The 22,139-nt window shown below is 40.4% G+C and overlaps 2 long non-coding RNA genes and 3 other non-coding genes across 5 annotated transcripts; 4 read left to right on the plus strand and 1 right to left on the minus strand.

The window, feature by feature from the left end:
* Positions 1-794: 794 nt before the first annotated feature.
* On the plus strand, positions 795-868 carry trnat-cgu. The gene has a single exon. It is a non-coding gene; the product is annotated as a tRNA-Thr (tRNA).
* Positions 869-1,462: 594 nt separating this feature from the next.
* On the plus strand, positions 1,463-1,536 carry trnat-ugu. The gene has a single exon. It is a non-coding gene; the product is annotated as a tRNA-Thr (tRNA).
* A 1,116-nt stretch (positions 1,537-2,652) lies between these two features.
* trnat-cgu lies at positions 2,653-2,726 on the plus strand. Its single transcript has one exon. It is a non-coding gene; the product is annotated as a tRNA-Thr (tRNA).
* A 495-nt stretch (positions 2,727-3,221) lies between these two features.
* Positions 3,222-10,798, plus strand: LOC117827510. The gene is made up of 2 exons (XR_004634230.1): positions 3,222-3,499; positions 10,129-10,798. It is a non-coding gene; the product is annotated as an uncharacterized LOC117827510 (long non-coding RNA).
* A 4,210-nt stretch (positions 10,799-15,008) lies between these two features.
* Positions 15,009-21,393, minus strand: LOC117828136. Its single transcript, XR_004634338.1, has 2 exons — positions 21,236-21,393; positions 15,009-15,887 (listed from the first exon to the last, which is right to left on the minus strand). It is a non-coding gene; the product is annotated as an uncharacterized LOC117828136 (long non-coding RNA).
* Between the last annotated feature and the right edge of the window lie 746 nt (positions 21,394-22,139).

The raw sequence follows: 22,139 nt of genomic DNA on the forward strand, positions 1-22,139 counted from the left end.
CTCAAGGAACAGAGTGAAGACAGACTTCAGCGAGTCACAGGAGGTTTGCAGGTTTGGAGCAGATAAGAAATGCAAAGAGCAGAAAGGAAAACCAGATCAGATCAGATCAGAGGAGGAAACCGCCTCCTGCTTCCACTCAGCCCCCCTCGGCTCTGTGGCTCTGTACACTATCTGAGGCTGTTTGACACTTTTTCTGTGTCACTGTACTCGTTCTGTAAATCTATTTTTAACAGGATGAAGGGATCAAAGGAAGAGGTAGAGAGATGGAGGAGGAAAAGACAGGAACAGAATTTTAACCAATCACGTGTCAAAAAAAATGGAGATAGTTTTGAACAGAAACTTCTTATTAATGATGTTTTGTTCCCATAATCAGCACACCTCATCTAATGCTTTTCCTAAGAAGTCACCAAGTAACAGTTTATCCTCCAAAGATGACCTCAAGTAAGGTTGGGAGGTGAGCACCTTAATTACAAGTAGTGAAAGCAGAGGCACATTAAGCCCCCAAAACTGAGGGAGATGGTGATTCTTATGGAAAAGGTGTGATCAAGACCCCAAGGTGTTGCTGTTGAAAAACTGCCTCATGGATGTTGCTGAAACATCATTTTGAAACATGCCCCAGCTGTGTCAAAATTCAGGGAACATGATGCATCATAGGAGCCGAAGACGAGGGATGCTTCACAGGGACACAACATCATAGACCCTCCAGCCTCACAATCAGAAGGTAGTTTGTGTTAGTGTAGCAGATTGTTCTTGACTGAAGCTTACATGGACTAAAGAGAATACATAGCTTTTGTGGTACTGTGGCTTAGCTGGTCAAAGCGCCTGTCTCGTAAACAGGAGATCCTGGGTTCAAATCCCAGCAGTGCCTAACATTGGACACTGAGGCTTAATGATTTAAACCTTTGTAAAACAAACAACTTCAAAGTCATGGGTACAACTATGAACACTGATCGGACTCTATAAACCAACCACGCAGCTTCTCTCTCCTCTGTAATCTTCTATATCCAATACCACAGCCTTACCCAAAAGCGACACCCGCTGTGTAGCCCTACACGTCCAGCTGTGTTATGAGTGTTACTGTAACTATACTTTACTACACACTACGCATGTTGTTGGAGGATATCTTCAGAAGACGCAATATAACTCTGACTGTGTACAACTACTGGTACCACTCGTGAAGGTTACTCTGATGTGTGGTATGTAAGGCCACTAGATCAAACCTGACAGGACAATGGCGTGTTGCGTTAATTGTTGAGGAAATGCAAAACCAACCCACCAAACCAACGCTGAGAATGCTGTGCAGCCATCATGTGTTCACATATGCGTAGCAAGTACATATCTGCTGCGGCCTTAGTCTGCTCCTGGTAATACTTCAATAATTCAAATGTAAATTACTTTTTTCAAATGTTCCCTGTCTGATGGTGAGTTCAACTACATAACCTCAAACTGTAAATCTCTGAGAGGCACTGTGGCTTAGCTGGTCAAAGTGCCTGTCTTGTAAACAGGAGATTCTGGGTTCAAATCCCAGCAGTGCCTTCAGTTTCTTTGCAGATGTAATCTAAAGAACAGCCTTATCTTATAAAACGGCACCTGTCTATTTCAAGAAGAGGCGTCTGAAAACATGGCACGCTGTTGTTGGTGGATGAGGTGATTCCTGTATACGACTAACTACTCTGGCTGTTTTCAAAACCGCCTACTATACTAGCAGTACGTACTTATCTGGCCAAAATTCAGTATGTAGTAGGTAGTATGTGTAAAAGAACACAATTTGCAGTATGCCAAAACTCCCCAGATGTCTAGTGATTCGGGAACATTTCTCAGTATGCATCGAACCAGTCTGCCTCACGTACTGTTTCCCACAATTTTCTTTTTTTAAGGAAGGAACTCCGTTTTAGGTGCTGCGAAAATTATTAAATTACATATAAACCTTCTTCTTCTTAACTTTTTCAATAATAAGTGAATGCTAAAGAAGCAGTTTCTCTATCAGCTTGGCCGTTGTTTACTTCTGCTTTCCGAAACCGGAAATCCAGTGGCGTCTGGCTGAGCATACTGCGGATCAGACCCAACAGAATGGTCATACTACATACTAAATTCAAACGCAGTATGTAGTATTTCGAAAACAGACACTGCCTACCTTTTATCTTTCAGATCACACAGGAAGTCCTGCAAAACAACATTTGAATCAGTTTATGTCATTTCACATCATCTGTCCTAATCTTTTCTTGAATGCAGAGTCTGTATAGGCTGACGAAAAGAGGAGTCGTGTCATAATTGTTCTGCTTTCTGTTGGTAGTCATTGCAGTATCTTCCACAGCGGTTTCTGTGGGTTGTACTTAGGAAACAGTCCATGTGAAGAGCAGAAGCGACAGACCAGATGCAGAATGTTATCCAGGAAACTGTGGGCTATCATTTTAAGATTATTTAGCCTGTTTTTGTATTGGTAGAAAGTAACAAAACATTTTCATATTAAGTGCAGACATCATCTTTAAGCTCCAACTGGGCAGACTGTAAAAACAACCAGCGCTCAGTTAAGGAAGACATGACCCAGAGTAACCTCTGCCAACATCCTGTAAAACTATCAGGTTCTCCCAGAGGTCTTGATGGCCTGATGTGTTTGATATTGATATTTACCAGGATCAGCGCTTGATTTAAGGCGCTGTAGCTTAGCTGGTCAAAGCATCTGTCTCGTAAACAGGACAGCCTGGGTTCAAATCCCAGCAGTGCCTTTGGTGATGATGCAGAAAGTTGGTTCAGGACACTAAATGGATCAACTTTCTGATCAATAGCCTAAGAAGGAGTATTAGCTCCACCTTATAGAAGAAATATTTAATATTTCCCCCCCTTTAAATGTATGAATTTGATCTCGTAAATTTACGACTTTATTCTCAAAATTATTTTATTTTTCTTTGTGGCATTAATCCTCCATTGTAACAGGCAGCTTGACTCAGCATCACGTATTGTTTATAGATCAGTTCTTCTTTAATAGGTTTCTTCTTCGGGTTCATACCACTCAAGTAAGCCAGAGTGAAGCTTCTGTGTAACTGACTAGTTACAGTGAAACTTGTGACATTGCCCAATGGACAAAGAGGAGATATATATATATAGTTAAGAAATAAATGTGGATTAACGTAAATAAAATCCTTCCAAGGTGTTAACCATCTCCTCTTTATTGTCCCTATTCCTTTAACAGTGGTGTAGTTGTGTCAGCCAAGCTAATCAGTGGAGCTCTGTCAGGCAGTGAGGCAGGTGTGCAACTGGGGGTGGGGCTTCAGGCGAACAGAGGGAGAAGGTGAAATGTTTGGTGAAGGGGTTTAGTGAGGAGGAAGAGAGAAGGCCAGGAGAGAGAGGAAAAGGCTTCATGTGCTCATTTTCATGGTGTTTCCTCCACTGCCAATGAAAGGAAAGGGATTATTTTTCCATGCTCTTGAGGACCATGACAATTAGGCCATCAGGAGGACTTTGTGTGCCGTACTAAAGCTGAACTGAAGGACCAGGATCGGTGAGTCCCATTCTTTAGGAGGTGTTTTTGGCTGTGCTTTTCTTCCGCTGCGTATTGCTTTTTTGACAACATCTGGTTTGGAATCAACAACTTTTGAGTGTTTGAGGACATTTCTGTTGGGACCCAAGGATATATTTTGCCAAGGAGGATTTTTGGAGGCTGGACACTTTTCTTACTGTGATTTTGATTTGTTAAGCAGTTTTGTGAGAATAAACTGGCCTAGTTTCATGCAGATTATTTGTTTACTGTCTGCACAACTATAATGGGGGTTCAAAGGTTACCAGTAAGGGTCCTTAAGGTTTTACAATATACTGATACATGACAGCAGCTTCTGAACATAGAAAAAGTAAAAGGGCTTAAATAACAAACTGATTGTTACAAACTGAGACTCACCACAAACAGATGATCGGGCCCTCCTTTGGGGGAAGTGATGAACTAAAACTGACAGGGTTTAATTTGAAAACGTATGAAGAGAGGAGATTTTAAAGCTTCATCTGAACACATGCACGGTTGCTTTTGCTGCACTGCATCATGTAGATGTCTCTCTTTCATCAGATTAGCACTGTTATAGGAGCTGGGATGCCATTGTGTTTCACTTGCTTTTGCTCTCCATACAGACTGTTTTCTCAGATATCTGATCTGTTAAATCTGCAAACAGATATTGTGTTGGCTGTAATAAGAGCTGCACCCTGTAGGAGCTGTTAGCAGTGGGAGAATATGTTGTATAGTTTTGTTTCTCAAACTGCTTCAGTCCTCTGTGTCCAACTGTTTACTGTGTTTCTGTGCCAATCAGCGCTGTAGATACAGTCAGCTCCATCATGCTACGATGTTTATCAGATCCTCAGTCCCACTGCTCCCACATCAGGGAGCCTCCTTCAGCTCACTGTGCTGCATGCTGGGAGCTCAGGTTCCTCTGCAGCTGCAACATTTCCAGCTCTTGCCTTGTTCTGTCTCACTCAGACATATTTTCTGACGTGCCTCAGTCCTGACTGAAGCATGTTTCCTCTTTGATAATAGGTCACGTGATCTGCATGGATCCACGGCACCCGTGCAGAATTTGATACGGCCGACATCAAAGATAGAGGTGGTGTTTGCTCAGAGGAGACTGAGGGCATGATAAATGTATGGAAATCCCTGATGCTCATGTTCCCCCTTTAGAGCCACTTGTAATGCCAATCACATCACCTGTTCTTTCAGCCTTATGAGGAAACTCTCTCACCTGAACTCCTGGAATAACAATCCTGACTAACCTTGAGCAGCAGAGGGAAGGTTTGCTCATCTTAAGAGAGACTCATGGATGAATTTCATCAGACATGGGCCGACTGAGCAGAGATTCAGGGGCCGGGGGGTTTGGGGCTTTTTAAGGTCTAGGTCTTTTCAACAAAGTAGTTCCTATTACCCGTTGTTCACCCAGGTCTGAGCAATTCTGGGTGAGAAGGGGGGTTAACAGACTCCCTAATCTCTTTCAAGGAATACTCCACCTTCTGTGAATTTACGTTCCTACAAATGAAGGTGATGGCAAACATTTTCAGTGCATTACTCTGAAAGAAGTAAGGTGGGACCTTTTCTTCATGATTATTTTTTTTCCTAATCCCAATCAGACTCATATGACAGGGCCACCATATTGGATAAATATCAGATATTTCAAAAGATAAAGTCACAATATTATGTAAATAATGATGGGGTAGTAATAATAATATTGTATTGAAACCAAGAGAGAGAGAACACAAAGACAAGGTGTGATATTATGAGAAGAAAGTTGTGCTATAACAAGAATAAAGTTGTGATAATGCAAGGAAAAGAAGTTGTGCTATAACAAGGATTTCAAGTTTGGATACAATGAGAATAAAGTCTGACTATTGAAAGAACAAAGCAGCGAAGCAACAAAAAAAAATCAGGATTTCATGAAAGTAAAGTTGGGATTTTACAAGTCATGATATTATGAGAATAAAGTCATATCAAACAAAGCTGCCAAATGAGAATAATGTTATGATTTAGGAGTAAAATCAAGAATCAAGATTTAGGATGAAGTGAAAATATTACAGAAGAAAATGAACTCTTGGTTAAAGTCAGAAAAGTCATGAAGTTATAAGAAGATAGTTGTGATATAACAAGAATAAATGCATTTTGTAATGAAAAAATAGTCTGAATATTACAAGAATAAAGTTGTGGATTTACAAGAATTACGTCATCACAAATTGAATCTTTGTGCTTATAATATATTATTGGAATGATGTCATGATATTACAATATATATTTCACGGTTAAATAAAAATAAAGTCACAATATAACAAGAATAAACCAAGAAATATTCCAATTCACTCTCTTATCAATGGTTAAATTGCCTCAAGCCTTCATCAAGAAGTCAAACAGATGTCAGGAGGCAGTCGGCTCTTTTAAAATGGTTCACAACATAGACTGTATAAATAATGGACTTTGTATCCATGACGTATCCGTGACATCACCCATCTGATCCTGAGCGCTGTTGAAACCAATCATTGGAGGCCATACTGGAAATGCTGAAGTCAACCTAACTTCTGTTGAGCTAGTGTGAGGTAAAGAGGCGGGCTTTGAGCCTCCTCGCCAACAGCTACAGTGTTCCTGCCTGTCAGTCAAGTCATTCATGTCCTTAAATGGGCAAAACTCGTAATCATAACATCTTCTGATCCGTCGCGTTAGAAAAAATTCAACCCCCGTACAATGTGTGCTGATCGAGAAACTAGCTCTTCAGACTGCAGCAGTTTTTTGAACCAGGCTGTAAAAATGTTTATTTCTGCTGTAAAGATCGTCTTTCTTGAATTGGTGTCTATGTGGTTTCTAGTGTTTCTGCAGTCAGCCTCAAGCGGACGCTCGATGAACTGCAGTTTATAACACTTCAGCATGGGCTTCATATATTTTAAGACCAGGGGTTGCCGGTGGTTCACAACAAGTGGAAAGTTCCACTTGGGTAAAGTAATAGCCTGCTGGTGGCTAACCCAACCACCTAGCTCTGTCTCTCACTGACTCCGCACTCAGGTGGCGGAGGGTTTGATCACGTTTATCTTCCAGGACAAATCAAACTCACTCAGGGCTGATTACTTGGAAATGTAGTCAATAGAAAACGGTAACTATAGTTGTTTGGAAACTGCTTTCTGGGCAGCTGAAAATGCAAACTTTTGAAAATGGGATCCAGATCCAAATCCTTTTAAAAACGCTACCCTGCATGTCGCCATGTAAACGATCAATACGTGGACCCTGAGCTTGTGCTGATGAATCTGCAAAGGTTAATAACTCTTCTTCAGTAAAGTGTAGTTTTGTTACTTTCACCTTCATCTTCAAGTTTCTTTGTAATCCCTGCTCTGTTTAAAAATGCCTTCCATGTGTTATGAATTAAAGTTATAGCGCCACCTACTGGTCTGGAATGGATTCTAATGTTGTTTTTGCAGCTCTGTGCACACATGAATCGTTTTCACAGCTCTGTCAGATGCAGATTTTTTTTTTAATGCGAAGGAAAGATTTTTCAGTTTTTCTCATCCTAACGACACCTCATAGAAAAATCTGTTGAGCTGTGAGGTGTGATATTTACTCTGTGATTCACTAAGACTAAGACAGACTCCTTTTAGACGCTGCTGAATTTCTCACATTTACCACATTCGTCTTAGTCAGAGGGAGTCAACCAATATGGGTTAAAGAGCTAAAACGGACCCATTTAATGTTCTGAATGCAAATATTTTCGATATATAACGTGAACACCTCTGTAGGATTCTTTGCTGTATGGCTGCTGCTACTACTACTGATTTCTTTGACACCTGGAACCTTCCATCCTCCTCTGTGTGAGTCTCCTCAGCCTTCATTCACCTCTGCCTCAGCTCAGAGCGAGTTTCCAGACTTCCTCCTGGTTCCTGATATCCTGTTGTGATATTTCACACGTGTTCTCCATCAGTTAGACGTGCTTCTGTTTAAAGGCGAAGCTTTAGGAGGAGAAGCCTCAGGTGGAGGAGGGAGAGAGAGACGCACTGACAGAACAGATAATCACTCCCACATGCAGGCTGGCAGAGAGCTGACTGATGCTCTGCCAGGAAAGAAGACAGTTTGACGTCTGCTGGAAAAACAAAGCTCACTTTCAGTAAGTGAGGTTAAAGTTTACAGCTGTGCTGTGAAAACCGTGTAAGAGGGAGGACTGATGACGAACATGAAGTGAGGAAGTGTCCTGTCAGGTCACTAACGTGGAAGTGGCAGCTCCATGTCTGCCTGAACACATGGATGAACACTCAGGAGTGTAGTAGTAATTCTTATGTTTGATTATGTACGAGTAAAATGATGAGTTTGTTTTTTCTCACCTCCAGGCTGCATTCAAAACATCATTCTCAGTTTTGTAAAGGCTGCAGAAATATTGAATGAAGCCTTTAGGGAACAACTTCAAAGTTAATCTTGTAAAGAGAGCACTTGTTCCCAACAACGATAACATACCTTCAAACAAAGTAAAGTATTTTAAAAAATAGTCACATGTTCAAACTATAAACAGCCACAGCTTTTAAAGTATATGATCTGGTCAGTGTCTCTTTTCTACTCCCATCAGTCTATTTTCTTTCACTTCACCTGGTGTGTTCAGACATTTAGATTTAAGGTCTGACATTTAACAGGATGAAAATATCCAACCAACAGTGACTGTATTTAGTAGGGCTGTAAATCTCTTCCAATAGATCTGTGTTCAGATACGCAAGATTTCTATTTTTGCCGGAGCAGGATGCAACAATCAGCACAGAGCCAACTGAGCAAGACAGGAAGTCATGCACCAAAACAATTTAATACAACAGTTTATTTTCAGGATGAAACACTTTGTATTTTAGAGGTTTCCATAGTCAATAAAGATAACTTGGATGAGAATACGATACGCACATCATGGGTGCAGGAAAACCGTACTGGGAAAAAAGTCACATGACTCCGGTTCTCTGGTGGTCCTGCTACGTTCTGAAAACATAGCCGGGGGGGTGTTGACTGAGGAGGGAGTACAAGTGAAACCCTAACACAGTGGACACCGAGATTATGGATCTGGGGGAAGACCATAGACTGTATAAAATATGGACGTAGTATCCGTGATGTCACCCATCTGTTCCTGAGAGCTGTTTTGAAGCAAATCGACGGCAGCAGCCATATTGGTAATGCGGAACTCAACCAGGCAGAGTGTGACGTAGTGTGAGCCCCTTAGCCAATGGCTGTATGTTTCCGACCGGGAGTCACGTCAGTCATGTCCTTATTTGGGCAAAACTCGTAATCTTAATATCTTCTGAACCGTCACGTTAGAAAAAAATTCACCCCTCGTACAGTGTGTGCCATTAGAGAGATTAGCTTCATAGGGCCAAGCCTTTTTTTGAACCAGGCTGTAAACATGTTTATTAATGCTCGTCTTAAAGATCGTCTTTTTCCCATTCATATCTATGTAGTTTCCGGTGTTTTTGCAGCCAGCCTCAAGCGGATTCTCGATGTACTGCAGTTTATAGCACTTCCGCATTGGCTTCATCGTTTGAGACCGGAGTTTGCCGCTTGGGGAAGACCAGCGCGAGGCTGACCACGCACTAGAACACTGTTAGGTCTTAATCGATTAAGAGGTGGCAGATCAGGCCCGAAATCAGGCCTAAAATCATCTATTGCTGCGTGTGATTAAACTCATGGACAAATCTTAAAAACTAATGATGATAATTGCGCTGTGACTCTCACATAACATTCAGGTACTGTTGTTTTTGATGCTTTCTCTACATTTGGAGAATTTTACTTTGTGATTTGAGAAACATCTCTGTCGCACTGGTTAAAATGCTGTCTGCTCAGTGTCTTAAAACTCAGATTTAACGTCTAAACTGTGTCACAGAGCCATCACTCCAAACGTCACAGTGAAGCCGTAAACCTCAATGATAAATCAGGGTGCAGATGTTGTGATAACTGCAGACTTCGCTGAGTTTAAGCTGGTAAAGGTGTTTACTGAAGGCTGCTAGTGATGCTGCTTGCTAATGCTAGCATCACAGAACAGGTGTCGCCATATCAGATTTAATCGGTCTTACAGCAAATGTACATAATTGTTTTTCAGAGACTTTAATTTCCTTTAATTACATCCCCCATTCACCCCTGAGCTAACTAACACTACCTGACCTTCAACCTAAGCTAACGTTACTCTTGTGAAAGGTAAAAGGTTAACGTCTGGGTCTTGTGAGATTACAGTCTGCGATAAACCACAACAAAATCTCAGTGAAGCGGCTCACATGATGACACCGGGCCATAAACAGGTTCATATGATGTTTATATTGATCCAGGATGCCTTGGGCCGGTGCACTCAGATCTGTAACATTAAGACTGGTAATTAATTAATCCTGAGAATCTTTCCACCCTTAATATAATATCCATGTAAGGATGGAGACTTTTAAAAACCCTTACACACAACAATGGAAGGGGAGCCAAACTGAATACCAAAAAACCTGCAAAGAATACAGCTTCCACTTCTCATACTCTGCAGCACAATTTTGTAGTTTTCAGTAGCACCTGAGCTCAGGATGGATGCCTTCAGTGCGAAGCTCAGGTTGGTTGCATTAAAAGCGGCTTTTGGTTAGTCATGCAACAACAGGAACCGTCCTCTGATGTGCTTTCTCTCCTGTGAGCAGCTTCCCCTCGGGTCATGTGTGAAGCTCTAAGACCTCTGCAGACGTTTCCGGTCCTCTGTACAGTCCTCACCTGAGGTGAAAGAAGCAGACAGCAGGATGAAGAGGGATTGGATGGGATGATCTCTCCACTCTGTTCAAGAAGCTCCTTTTATTTCCTGGTAATGAAAAAGCCAAACATAATGTCCTCTTTCTTTGGACACATAAAAGAGAGACAAAGTGGACCGACCCCGAGGCTGCAGGATGTTCTTACAGCAGCAGAGAGAAACGGCTGTGTGTGACCTGCAGAGTGAGAGTTATTGGGTTAGAAATGTGTGGAGGAGACGAGGATTACAGGAGCCGCGGGGCGTCCTTTGACTCTCTCTGCTGACCAACAACAATGAGCTTTATGACGCTTTGAAGGACGGAGAGAATCATGTCCACAGGAAGAAGCTCTCAGTGTTTTTATGAGCAGGAAGGTGGAACAGAAGTCTACGTTTAATATGTTCACTGTTTTATATCTGCCATCTGTGGACCAGTCAGTGTGAATGTTACACAGTAATGTATGCAAACTGTAAATTATTGTTTTCTCTTGAAGCAAGCATATTTTCTTTCTACTTGTGTTTGTGTGAGCCTGCTGCACTTCAGAGGACAAAATATGCCAACTATTTCCAATAAAAAATAACCAACTCCAGCATTAGTGTCTCCATTATTTTTTATCTATTGTAGAAACATTGTTGGTTATGATTGGATAACATACCTACTGATCAAGTCGCTACCTCTGCGTAATCTATTTCTGCACGCAACTAGAATCTATCAGATGTTTCTACAGAAGGAATTAAGAGCTGAGAGTCAGACAGCAACGGCAAAGTATTCAGCTCACCTACAATTTCTGCTCTACAGAGAAAGAAAAGGAAGACAGTAGTTGGAAAGATGAAAAAGAGATAAAGTAAGAGGACAAATCAGAGTGAACATTGGGGCTGCCTTTCAGCGGTTGCGACAGCTGAGGGAGGCAAAGGGGCTGGAAAGTGATGACATGGTGGCTGTGTTTCTTAAGGACAGGTTGCTTAGATGTTTAAACATTTTGCAAAGCTAACATGCTAGCTTGAAAACTATGTGTAATGACAATAGCCATGTTTTTTGATTCTGTTCAATACGGTAACATGAGTTACACTGCCCTCTTTGCACTGCTAACTCCCCTCAACTCAACGTTGCTTTGGAACAAGGCCAGACAAAATTATCCAAATATCCTACTTCAGCTTTAATTAAATGACACAATTTGACAACAAGTGAAAACATGATTTAGCTAAACTTTGAATGATTGCCCTCTAATATCCACTATGTAGACAGAAATTCATAAAAAAAAAAACATCTACAAAACTGTTTAATTTGGGGAAATGGGGGCCTGTTTCCACTAACAGCAGTTTTTCCTCCTGCAGCATCTGCAACCTCAATTTCAGAGCATTTCTCACTGGTGCTCAAATCTTCTCATGGCACTTCTGCTTTCCTGTTGGTAGTGATGGATCAGTCTGTTTGAAATGTATCTAAATGATTGTAATTATTCACAAAGAAAAATGTAAAACAAATCCTGTCCTAGCAAAACCTGAAAAGTTTCTCCTCCACCACTGTTGTAGACACAGTTGGTACCAGAAGCCCCGCCACTTCTTGATTTTGATTGTTTAGTGAGGGAGAAGTGACAGTGACAAGCATGGTAGTAAGCTTAACTATTTTCAACCAAAAACAGCGGAGGGTGTGTTTGCTCTCCTGACACTGAGTGCGTGGCTTTGGTGCCCCCCCCCCCTTAACTTTTGCAAATAAGCCTTTTCTAAACATACAAATGGTTAATTGTTCCATGAACTGTTCCACATTACGTCTTTATGTGTTGGTGCTGTTTGTGTATATTTAAATGAGCCATTATGTATTCATTTGGAGCAGAATGGGGAATACCAATTAAAACCAACCTGGAGGGTGATTAGGCAATCCTCCCCCGTAATCCTCATCATTCTAATTTTGAGTTGTCTTTAATGTGTAAAATAAACAAGTGGCGACGAAATCCTCGTTTCACTGCAGACTACACATATAAATGACAAGTAGAAGCCTTGTTTAATATTAATATTTTAACAGTGTGACCATTTAGTTCCCTTAAATACCTTACTTGTATTACCACTGTTAATGTACATTTACCAGGTATAAGTCAATATGTTCTTCTCTGCATTAATTTTTAATTAATTTCGCAAAGATTTTAATTTCCATTTACCAAACCATCGTTCAAACAGGAAGTAATTCTTCTTCCAGTTTATCACTAAGGTTCAAAGGGCAGGCACTCAAACAGCAACCCCTAGTGTTGAACAATGAAGCCAAGATGTAGATGCCAAAAACTGCAGCTCCTTGTGTGTCAGCTAGAGGCTTTCTCCTGCAGTGAGTCAGTCCCCATTGAGCCCTATGTTAAAATGTTCAACTTTACAGCAGAAATAAACATGTTTACAGCTTGGTACAAAAACAGGTTGGGCTATCCTCTATCCCTGATAACTGTACGGGCTGAATTTATATACAGCCTGCCATTTTGATTATATTAATACTGAGTTATGCATAGTCAGGCATAATTAGGGGCGTAGCTGAGTTGACTGACAGGTGGGTGTGCTGTCGCTGTTGGCCAGGTGTCAGCATCGTTGAGGTTCATTACCCCTCCTCATTGTTTGATACCTTTTAAAGCAGCGCTGTTATATTTGAGTACATTATAATTAAAGGTGTTTCCAGTGTGCTGTCCCTCAAGGTGGACAACACAACCTCTATAATTAAGATGTAGTCAAGTTCATATATTTTAACTATTGTATGTAATTTCAGTTGACCACATTTTGGTTTTAGTTGCTCTACAAGAAAAAGTATTTCTAAAGTCTATCTCTGTAAAGTATTTCAAATGTGTTTTAAATGAGCTCTGTGAATAAAGCCGCCTTGTTTTAATATAAAACTATACATTCAAGAATATTTATTTTTAGATTCCCTCCTGCAAACTTCTCAGGGCCTTTTATAATGGTGAAATTAACCACTGTCTGTTTTTTTAGACTTTACTGACATCTAGTGGTGAAACATCAGAACTGCAGTGAGCCATAAAAGAGCTGACATAATCACAGGACAAAGCAAACAGATAATCTAACTTATTTCTCAGCTGTGTAAATGTTATTTTTTCCCCTCAAATATGAAAGTTACTTTTTTATATGTAATTTTTTTTATACTCAACATGTCAGGGAAACTTTTCACTAGAATGTTTCTGTGAATCAGAATATATTTTCATATTATTAAAATAATAATTTTGGATTTCTTAAATACATTTCTCCCAAACATTAAACACCTACACCTACCAACACTCTGGTTTTTAAATTGCTGCCAGCTGTCATTAGGAATTAAATAATGGAATTAAATAATAATTATAATGAATATAAAAGCTGATGCTTGCATGTTTTTTTTTAATCTCCTGTCTTTCCTCTCTCTCTCTCTCTCTCTCTCACTCTCACTCTCACTCTCACACTCACACTCACACTCACACTCACACTCACACTCACACTCACACTCACACTCACACTCACACTCACACTCACACTCACTCACTCTCCAGCAGGTAGAGCTGTTTGCTCATCTATAAATACTGCAAGCAGAATGTCAGAGGCAAAAAGTGTGTTCAAGTAGTTTTACAAATTATTTTTTCCCGGGAAAAGGTCAGGGAGGTAGTTACACTTGTACAAGTCTCAAGCCTCCCCAAGTCTTAATTTAGGGCAGGCTATGTTCAATGTTGGAAAAACAAGTTCAAAGACACGAGAATCAGCAAACTCCAGAGACTGAAAGGTGTATTTTCTTTACTTTGAGCAAAGCCAGGCTGTTTGCTCTGTATTTATGCCAGGATTAACACGAGTGGAGCTGTTCTAGACCACATGAAGACTAATATTCAAAATAATGTTATTCTGTCTGGGTTAAACAAAAAAACAGATACAGATACTGATACCTCTATCATCACCTGGACTCTCTCAGCTGGGGGCAACCTGAGGCTGACCAGAGCCCAGTTTTGGCAAGGATCAGTACCTGGATTTCTCTGATGGACATCAATCAATCAATCAGATGCTATCTGTAAAGCGCTTTCATACAATGATAGTGTAACACAAAGTGCTCTACATAAAAATAGAATCAATTAGAAATACAAAAATTTAAGAAGTGAGGGATTTTAGAGGGAGCTGACATCCCTTTTTACACCTCTAGAGATCAGTAGTTTAGAAGTTTCCACTAGAGATCAGTAGTTTAGAAGTTTCCACTAGAGATCAGTAGTTTAGAAGTTTTTATGTAAAGCTCCAAGAGTCAAAATAAATCCACATAAAACTGTGTGATAACAATTGTGCAGAAAGGGAGTCTTGTAGTCTCAGTTTCACTGTAAAGTAACACATAATCGGTCTTACTTCAGGTCACTAACCGGATGTTTATCAACCGGAGTGAACTTAAAACAAATGCCTCTAAAATAATTGGTCTCCCCACAACAAACCTCACAGATTCAACAGGGCCATCACACGCATTGCAATCTCAATAGATCGTTTTGTGTGTGATGTCCCAAAGTCTTAAAATGAAATTAAAGATCTAAAAGTCATATGATGTGTGGCTGGACTAAAGCGCTATGAGGCCACATCAAAAGGATGGTACTGAGATTTAACAACAATAAACTGAAGGATGCTGAAATAACTACATTATGATGTTTGTTCGTAATTACTCTGAAATCATGATCTGCTCAGTCATCAAGATGACAGGAAAACTACTTTTAAAATGGTTGTGATTTGACTGGAGTTTGGTTTGACCGTTTCTGATGTAACATCAGGACATGCTTCCTGTGTGATTCACCTTTTTATGTGTTTGAATTTGTATTAAGGTTCATGTTTTTAATTCCTTTTAGAAAAACATTCACACATCAGGCCACGTTTTCATTATTTATCAAGGTTCAGGCTGGGATTGCACTTCTACATTTAAGATACTTATTACAAGATGTAAAACATCAAACAAGCCCGAAAGAGATTTTTTTTAAAGTTATATTTTTTACACCTTTATAGATAGAGTTGAGGACAGTGAATAGAGTAGGAAACTGGGAGAGCGTGTGAGATTGATGTGAGAAAGGGGCCACAGGCTGGAATTGACATAGGCTGCCCACTATATGGGTGCCCAACTTAACCATTAGGCCAAATCTGTGCCCCCCAAAAGAGATTTTAAGTGCATCAATTACAATCCAGATTTGATCTTTTTTTCACCTGCAGTGTGAACGCAACCGTCCTGAGAAAACACACTCCCATATAGCTCCTCTAAATCTTCTGTGACTCTTAAATTATTGTTTTTTTCAGAGTGATTCAGCTTCATTCAGGCGGAGCCCACATGTGTATTTTCTCACCAACATTCAAACATATTTTTTCCCATAGTTCATTCCTCTGCTGTCGGTTTTTGTACCAAGAAAAACAAAAAGCTTGAGAGAAGTGAGGCAGAGGAAAACCCTGAATAGCTGAACGTCAAAGAGTCAAGGCTGCTCTCCGCTGATGAAGAGCAGCGGCCCGTCCTGCTGTTTCTCACCCAGCCGCTGCCAGGATCACACAGGAGAGGAAGACGAGTGTGTGTGTGAGTGTGTGTGTTTGTGTGATATATGTGTGTGACAGTTTGGAAGTGTTTCCAGCACATTCTCTTGGATGGTCCTTCAGTTTTCTCTCACAGTGGAGGAGGATGACGGAGGAAGCAGGGAGGTGTGGTGTTGGGAGGAAGAGCAGCGCCTGGGGAGATGAAGAGCGTGTCAAACAAATCCTTTAACATAAAATACAACAGCCTGAGGTCCTTGTGTTACGTCGCCTCCACACACAGGCCCGTAGACTGGATTCAAATAAATAATATTTCTCCAGTTTTCTGCTTCGCCAAACGAACATAACACCGCGCTGGACAGGTTTAAAGTCCTAATATCTTTAATATTTAGTCAAGAAAGGGATTAACTGACTCTGAGAGGTGCTGCTCCGAGGGTCCAAATACAGTTCTTACCAACTGTGCAGCATTTCGGTCCTTTTCTGACACTTTTTTTGTTTGTTTTAGTGCCCACAGATTTACTGTTGTGTTTAGCCTCACTTCTCTCTTTAACCTTTTAATCAGGCAGCAGCCAGACTCCATCAGTGATCACAGCAGAGCCTTTAAAACTAAATGCTGGTTTGAACGCAGCCTTATTCTAATAAAAACACACCATTCAGACCATAAGAGCACACTTTGGCGCAACCATGTAAGATGCAAGTACAACAATAAACAATAGACTGTACAAATAATGTCAAGTGTGTGAATGAGGCCTTCAGGGAAGCACAACATGACCTCATTTAAAGAGGGTGGTACTGAAGAACAGTGAGGAGCTGTCAAACACTCTCATTAAAAATGAAATTTCTGAAAAGTCTCCCAAAATTTCTGATAAAAAAATTCCAGAGTTTACCAGAGTTCATGAAACTTTTGAATGTTTCTATCAATTTTTAGTTGAAAGTTTTCAAAAACTCTTAAAGTTTCCCGGGTTTACGGTTTGTACAAAGTTCTGAAAGTGTATAAGAAAAAATGTCTGAAAGTGTATGCAAATTTAAACAATTTCAAGGATGTTTTGTGAATTTGAATTAGAAAATTCCCAAAAGTTTCTGAAACAAGGAAGTTCAAAAGTTTTAAAATCCTGGATAAATAATCCTGTATTTGAATTTTTTTTTTTTAAAAAAGATCCCAAAACTTCCAAATTAAAATTATAAAAGTTTAAACTAGTTTATGTTTTCAGAAAGTTTTTGTTAGTTGTTACTTAAAAATGTCCAAAAGTTGCTGAACATTTGTGACAAGTTATACAGATTTTTACAGTTTTCAAAGAGTTCAAAAACTTTCCGCATTACTGCTGAAGTTTCTAAACATTTACGAGTTTCCAACAGTTTCTCAAAAGTTTTATAAAAATGTCCAATATTTTTTTTTAATTTCTGAAACTTTTACCAATCTTCCAATGAAAACTTTTGTAAAGTGTCAAAACTTCTGACGATGTCTTTACTTGTGACTATGTCTTAATACTCCCAATTTCAAACTTTCCTAAAGGTTTTCAGAAAATTGTCCAAAGTTTTCCAAAAAATTCTCAAGGGAAATTGCTGAATGCTCTGTTTTCCTTTTTCTTTTTTTTTTTTTAAGTTTTACAAAAGTCTACAGCATTTTCAATTCATGTTTCTGATAGAGGAAAAAAACAGGTAAGTTCACTTTAAACTACTTACTGTCTCCTGCAGTGAGTCAGTCCCCATAGAGCCCCATGTTAAAATATTCAACTTTACAGCAGAAATAAACATGTTTACAGCCTGGTACAAAAAAAAGGAGTGACAGGAGTGAACTGTTTAGCTTTAAAAAAAAAAAAACAGCGTAACCTAAGAAAAATGTCAAAGGTCTCCTCAACAAGAAAACAATTTGGCACTGCAATAAAAGTTATGTGTTATCGGACTGTTAGCTGACATTGGTGTGTGAATGAAGCTGATAAACTCTCCTTCAGGGAGCGAGCTGTGTGGGCTCCATGAGGCACTGTAAGATTTTAGGTCAATGCTGAACTGCTGTATTCAGCTGTGAATGTCAAGAACATTATAAACTCCCTCTCTAGGAGGACATCACTTTCCCTACACGTTATCAGTCATGACAGTGTGTCCCAGCAGATTCCACCTAGTGTATTAATTCCCCTTTTTTAAACAGCGTGGAGAACAAGGACTGGAACAGCTGACGGGGCCTCCTCTGCTGCTGTCCTCCCTTTTAAAAGATGTGGGGAAAAGTTTGTGTAATTACCAACATTTACTGTGAATACAATTCAGAAAGAACATCATGCTTTAATGGAGAAGACTTGAAACTAGAGGTTGAGACAATAAACTACTGAAGAGAATGTTTACTGAGGTAATAAATAGACATATCACTGGAGTCAGTTAGTACATTTTCATTGTTTTTCTTTTTGTTAGATAAATTATCATTCAAGTTAGAACTGCTGTAACATTGGCAGAAACATTTTCCATTTTCAACTTGTTTTTGTGAGTTTAGATATATAAAGTATTTAGCTGAATTGGTTGATCTTATGTAACGTAAGTAAATGTTTCTCTAGAGATCCAGCAGTTTATCAAAGTTTTATAAAATCCAACAAGTCTCAGGTTTATCACAATAATTTCTAAGGATCTGGTAGAGGTCTAGCAGAAGTTTTGTGATATCTTACAACTTTTTAGAACCTTGAAAAGATCTCATGATCTCTGAATGATCTCTCTGCAGTTTGTAGCAGAGTTTCACTAAACCTTGTTCTTTAAAATATTCCAAAATGTATAGGTTCCCAAAAGTTTGTCAGCAAAAGGTTCGATGGGATCCAAAGATTATTTGGATTCTGGGATCTTGGTGACTTGCTGACATAACTTTTTGGGCCTTAATAAAGTTTCTCAGAACCTCCCTAAATCTTGCAAAAGTAATGTAGGATCTTCCAAATGATTTTGAAGACCTTGAAGAAGTTCTTCAACAGCTTGAAGAAGCTCCTCAAGATCTCCAGAGTTTGCCAAAAAATGTTTTAGGATCTCACAAAACTCTGTTGGAATCACCAACATTTTATCAGGATCTTTTTAACAGTTCCACAAGATCAAGATAAACTTTTGCAGGATCCTGCTAGAATGTATTGGGGTCCTCAAAATGTTGCTTGGGATTCATCAAAGGTTTCCATGAGAAGTTTTAAAGATTTTGATTTCATAAAAAATTCTCGGGATGTCAGAAAATGAAGGGCTGAATGAAGGGATCTTGAAAAATTTGTTTGTATCTTCCAAAATGTTCTTTAGATCTTGTAAAAGATTCTCATTATCTTGCGAAGGTTTCCTGGGATCCAGCAAGCTTCACAAGAACTGGTAGATTTTCCTGAAAATCTTACAACAGTCTTGTGTGATCATCTTCAAGTTTCTTGGAATCCCCTAAAAGATTAACTTCAAAAGTGTTTAGGAATTAGTAAAGTTCTTTGCCTCTCACTAAAGTTTCTCAGGATATCACAAAGTTTCAGGGTCTTGAGAAATTCTTTATGATCTTCCAAAATTTTCTTAGGATCTCAAGGGTTTTTGGGGGGTTTTGTAAAAGTTTTTTAAGATTTAAAAAAAGTTAAAAATTTAAAACAGTTGTGAAGAAGGAAAAGTTTCTCAGGGAATCCCAAAAGTTTGTTTTGGCATCTCCCGAAACTGTCTCATGACTTTTTTTGGACAAACTTTTTTTATCCCATTCATGTTCCTTTGGATTCTGTGTATGTTTCTGAAATGGGCCAAGGTGTATTTTTTGTTAATACATTTATGCACATGAGCAGGATGATTTATGGCTGGAGAAAAGAAGTGTGTGTTTCTGTGTCTGAGGAGAGTGATTGAACTGAGAGTGTCGTTTTTTGACGTTCGTTTTAGTCTTTTATTTGGTTTGTTTTGAGGGACTGGTATGAAAAAGTATGCACAAGTTATGTTTTATCTGTGTGTGATTATCCTTGGTAATGGACAGTCCATAAGGGGTTAAACTAATGTGGTCCAGGGCCTTTGGAGCGTCTGCACTCGTGACTGAAATGAAAATATTCTGGATCGGAGGCTGTCAGGCCTCTGATGTACGATTTGTAACGGGATGTTTCCAACCCCTCCCGTCCATATGGCTGCCGACACGTTCAGCAACACCCACCGCCTACAGAGAGGGACCCTCACTGCTGCACATCTGGAGCACAGACCCTCCACATACACACACAGGGACACACATACATACACACACATGCACACATTCAGCCAAAGTGATATGGTCAACTGGTAATTCTTTAAGGTCTGTATACGTCTGTGCAGGTGAAACTGATACAGATATGATTGGACAGAGAGATCCACCCAGAGCTCGTTTTGTTTCCATTCATTAGAGTCACCTTTCTCTGACAGTCCATGTGGGTGTGAGAGGAGCCTGTTGCAGAAGCTGAGCTCCTTTGTGACCGGAAGTTGGCGAGGAAACGAGGAGGAAGCCCCCATCATAACACCTCCAGCTCTCCCTGCTGCTCCAGAGAGAAATAAATCAACACGGACACACTCGGCTCTCCAGGTCGACATCCTCTCAGCTTAACGGCCCCTCACAGCAGGAGAGGGTCCCCCAGCAGTGCTGTGACCATTCCAGGAGAGCCCATCAAGGAAAACAGGTCTATGTAATGCCCCTTCACGACGGACGGTCCATGGGATGCTTCGAAAAATTCTGCAAATTAACCAGGGGTCAAACCAGTCTGCAACCCAGGTGTCTTCTGAAAGGTTCTCAGGTTTCCCATCTCATAGTTTAAAAGAGTTCCTAAGAGGATACTGGGACTCTGTGCAGCTTTAAAGGCCAGCTCAACCCAAAGGTTTGCTATGAAACAGGGGGAAGTGTCAAAGGTGTTAATGTGCCTTTCTTAGATCCTGTAAGGCTGTCTCATGACGCAGCCTGGGACCCACAATACCCTTTATTTCAGAAAGCAGCATTCGATTGGATTTGAATTGAACCGATTCCTGCTTTCTAAAATTATATTCTTGTTGTTTTTTTGACGTGTGTACTCTGTCCTCCACATAAAAACCTGAGGTCAGAAGTTAAAGCAGAGTCATGACAGAGATTTTATAAAAAAGCCAGAGTGGTGAGGCCAGGGGATTTTAGCAACTTCTGCGATGCCAACCTGTGGAATTACACCCCAGATATTATTTCAGGTGAGTCTTATAGGAGAGAAGTCACATGTTACAGCACTGCAGGGATGGAAACACACAGCTGATGCAGCAGGGAGCTGAGGGACACTCCTGCTTTTTGATAAATTAATTCAACACAAAATAAACATGCTCAGTTAAAACCACACTGAACTTTTAAAGCTGGTTGTACGTCATGCCTGCACCGAGACAGCTGTCAACTTGTTAGTCTCTAAGGTTGTCCGATAGCTTTGATTTTAACTTGTTGTGATCAAACACCCCTCTACTCTTTGAGTTGCTGTTTGGCTCAGTGGAGAATGGTTTTGTCTCGGACATGGAAGAAAAGCAGAGAAGTTGCGATTTTGAGTACATAACTCGTAGGATAAGTGAAAAGAAGGCAGACCTGACAGATCTCTCGGCTGGTAAATCACCTGTGTTTGGCTCTCTCAGAGTCCCTCGTTGACCCACAGTTTGACAGCAGTAAACACTCTGAGAGCTTGACTCGTTCCCATCTGGCGTCCTGTGGAGGGCATCCTCCAAAACTTCAGCTGGAAGAGCTCAAGTGCTCTCCATAAAACCTGATGCTATTTTCCTGGAAAGAAAACAGCCGAGTCATTAATGTTTTAGGGTTATAATTAAGCGGTGGTGATTTATAACGTCGAGGAGCGTGCACAGGGTCAGGAATCAGCCAAATACACTTTAAACTGAAAGAACAAGCAGAAAGCATTTAAGATTTCCACATCCAGACATTCATATCAGAGTCGACCTGTGAAGGTGTGAAATAAATCCAACATCGGATAGCTTTGGTTACGAGCCGAGAATTAGGAACATAAAGAAAGTTCCTGCATGGGATCTCAAAAGAGTTGAAGAGGTCACAAATATGAGGTGACCATGTAAGGCTTTAAAAACAAGCAATAAACCTTGAAAATATATGTACTAACTGGTATCCCCTGGTATACTGGTATACTGGTGTACCCCTGAGGGTGAGCCCAAGCCTAAGCTCAGCAGCAGCAGCAGGAGCAGCAGGAGCCACACAACAGCTACAAGGGTGAGCCCAGGCCTAAGCTCAGCAGCAGCAGCAGGAGCCACACAACAGCTACCAGGGTGAGCCCAGGCCTAAGCTCAGCAGCAACAACAGCAGCAGCAGCAGGAGCCACACAATAGCTACCAGGGTGAGCCCAGGACTAAGCTCAGCAGCAGCAGCAGCAGGAGCCACACAACAGCTACAAGGGTGAGCCCAGGCCTAAGCTCAGCAGTAGCAGGAGCCACACAACAGCTACACGGGTGAGCCCAGGCCTAAGCTCAGCAGCAGGAGCCACACAATAGCTACAAGGG

Source organism: Notolabrus celidotus, chromosome 16, assembly GCF_009762535.1.
Source record: "Notolabrus celidotus isolate fNotCel1 chromosome 16, fNotCel1.pri, whole genome shotgun sequence".
Lineage (NCBI taxonomy): Eukaryota > Metazoa > Chordata > Actinopteri > Labriformes > Labridae > Notolabrus > Notolabrus celidotus.